The sequence below is a fragment of the Onychomys torridus genome, chromosome 3 (genome assembly GCF_903995425.1).
Source record: "Onychomys torridus chromosome 3, mOncTor1.1, whole genome shotgun sequence".
In the NCBI taxonomy this organism is placed as follows: Eukaryota; Metazoa; Chordata; class Mammalia; order Rodentia; family Cricetidae; genus Onychomys; species Onychomys torridus.
Window position 1 is genome coordinate 70,515,711 of NC_050445.1, and position 3,342 is coordinate 70,519,052.

Here is a 3,342-nt window from a genome sequence, read left to right on the forward strand (position 1 = left end):
ACATCCCTGTCCTGGGATTTGTCCCCACATTGAATGAAGAAATAAATGTAATAAGAATATATGACATCATCAATCCCATCCAAAAGAATTGAAATCAGGATTTATAAGAGGTCTTAATACTGTTGTGTTCATTGCAACATGTTCAGAAAAGCCAAGATATGTGATTAGCCTAATGCATAGGAGAAGATGAATGCATTAAAAGAAAGGAGTGATATGTGTGTTTGGTGTAATAGCACATAACCATTCTGTACCATGTCCAGACATAAATGAACTTAGAGCATATTATTCTGAGTGCAATATGCCTAACACACAAGGAAAAATGCTGCACAATTTCACTTAGATGAAGTGTTTAAAAATAATGAAATCTGAACAATCAAAGAATATTATATTACTTGGAGCTAGGGAGATGGGAGATTCAGAGTTACTGATCAGTGGCATGTATTTCCAGCCAAGAAAAATAAGTAAGTTCTAGAGACTGACATCTGCTGTACAACACAGTACCTATACACAACAACAATGGATTGCCCTCCTAAAATACTATGAAGAGGTAGACCTCATGTTCGGATCACAACCGTTATTAGGAAGTAATGCAGCCGGGCACAGTGGCCCATACCTTTTAATCCCAGCACTCAAGACCTACAGAGGCTGGTGGATCTCTAGGAGTTTGAGGACAGCCTGATCTACATAACTAGTTCTAGGCCAGCCAAGGATACATATAGAGACCCTGTCTCAAAAATCCAAAAAAAGAAAACAAGAGTAATGCACTGCACTATATAAAATTGGAAAAGAAGGGCTGGAGATAATGGCTCAGGGGTAAGTGTTTGCCACAAAAGCATGAGGATCCAAATTCAGTCCTCAACACTGCCAAGGTGAGGTGTACCTCTAACGCCAGCACTGGAGGGGCTGAGATAGGAGGGAGGATCATAGGGTTTGCTGGCTTCCAGCCTAGTGGAAAAAAAAGGTGACCTCCAGATTCAGTGAGAGACCCTGCCTCGGGGGAAGAGGGTGGACACCTGACATCCTTCCCTGGCTTCTGCCTACACAGACACAGACACAGACACAGACACAGACACAGACACAGACACACACACACACACACACACACACACACACACACACACACACAGACACACACACACACAGACACACACACACACACACACACACACAAAGTGGAAAATACTTTAAAAATAGAAGAAAAGATGCAACTCTCTGGATCCTCATCTATGGAAAACCATTGTTAATAATGTCCTTTTTAAGCAGTAATTTCAATCTTAAAATACTAAATAAATAAAGCATTGATGCACTCATTTTTTATTATTTCTAGATTAGCCTCAAATGTATTATTTGTAGACTATTTAGTCAATAAATAATTAGTTGTCATTTGCCCTGTTTTCTTAAGAAACATAAGGTTACATATATTTTCTGAAAATCAATGAACGGATCTGGAACAGGTTATTATTTCCTGAGTTATTGAAGTTGTCCTGGAGATAAAATTGTTTTGAAGTGATTGACTCTTTTCATTAGCCTGCAAGCCTGAATATTTACTGCTTTGTCCTTTTCTTCACTGTTTGTGTTTTGGAAACTTCTCAGGGAAGCAGAAACAACAACCACAACTGTTACTATTATGATACACCTCCAGGACCAAACTCCAGCTTAGCACATCAGCCATCCCCAGCTCTTACAGAGGTCAGTTTCCTGTGGGATTCTCCTGTGGCTTGTCAGAGAGGGCATTCCAAGTCGGAAGGCTTCCCGGGATGGGGGTGGGGTAGCGATGGTCAATCCTCATTGGCAACTGGACTGGATCTGATTCACCTTGGAAACACTCTCTGTGATGGTGTTTCCAGAAATGTTAGAGTGGGACAGATTCTCTCACGGAACCCAGGGCCTGCTAGGTGGGGATTGCAGGCACAAGCTGCAATCATAACTGGCTTTATTTTATTTTATTTTTTTACTGAGTTCTGGGGGTTGAACTCAGGTCCTCAGGCCTGTGTGGCAAGAGCTTTATCAAAACTCAGTCACCTCCCCAGTATTCAACAGTATTTATTGATAGTCACTTGGAACATAGTATTAGTACCATGAAAGTAAAAAGCTGTGGATACAGAAAATGGAATAAGGCAAGAAATGTTATGGAGTCACTCTGCTTATGTAGTTTACTACTTCATCTTGAGTCTATTTTGAGTTAGTTGTGTAGAAGCCAGGAGCCATGTGGGGTAGATAGAAGATAGTATGTTTTCAGACCTTGGTAATGTTTTTAGAGTTCTCCACTCCAGCAGCTGAAATAACAGAAGGAGGTGGCATCAGCAATGTGAAAATCAACTGTACTACTAACAGTTCAGATTTTTTACATAAGCATAAAAATATATGTTGCATATTAGGTAGAAAGTGGCATTTATATATGGAATTGAATCTGAGTAATGAGAGAGCTAAACTTCATTATAAAAGGGAAGCAAAGGACAGAACATGAACATTGTCATCAAGAAGGACACATAACTGGATATTTGAAGTTATCTTAGGTACGGTTTCTATTGGTACAATGAAACATCATGACCAAAAAGCAAGTTGGGGAGGAAAGGGTTTATTAGGCTCATACTTCCATATTGCTGTTCTTTTTTTTTCCCTGTTAATTATTGAAGGAAGTCAGGACAGGAACTCAAACAGGGCAGGACCCTGGAGGCAGGAGCTAATGCAGAGGCCATGGAGGGGTGCTGCTTACTGGCTTGCTCCCATGCCTTGCTCTGCCTGCTTTCTTATAGAACCCAGGACCACCAGTCCAGGGATGGCACCACCCACCATGGGCTGGGCCCACCTTCATTAATAACTAATTGAGAAAATGCCTTACAGCTGGATCTCATGGAGGCATTTCCTCAACTGAGGATCCTTCCTCTCTGATGACTCCAGCTTGTGTCAAGTTGACACACCAAACCAGCTAGTAAGGAAGCTAAGAGCCACAGATGAGGAAGAATACACACCATTTTCCCTCTATGTTGGGGTTACCCCATTTAGTATAATACCCCCAGTTCCATCCATTTATCTTGAAATTCATTTTTCTTTACTGTTGAAAATTCATTTTCTTCCACTGTGTGTATATACCACATTTTCATTATCCATTCATTAGCTGATAACCATCTAGATGATTCCATCTTCTAGTTGCATAGAATGACAATAAGCAGGGATGAGCAAGGATCTCTGTAGCAGGATATAAGTCCTTTAGGTATAAACCCAGGCATGGAATAGCTGAGTAGTGTGATAGTTCTATTTTTAGCTTTTTGATGAATCTCCACACTATTTTCATAGTCTGTGCTCCCTCCAACAGTGAATAACATCCATGCCAGAATTTGT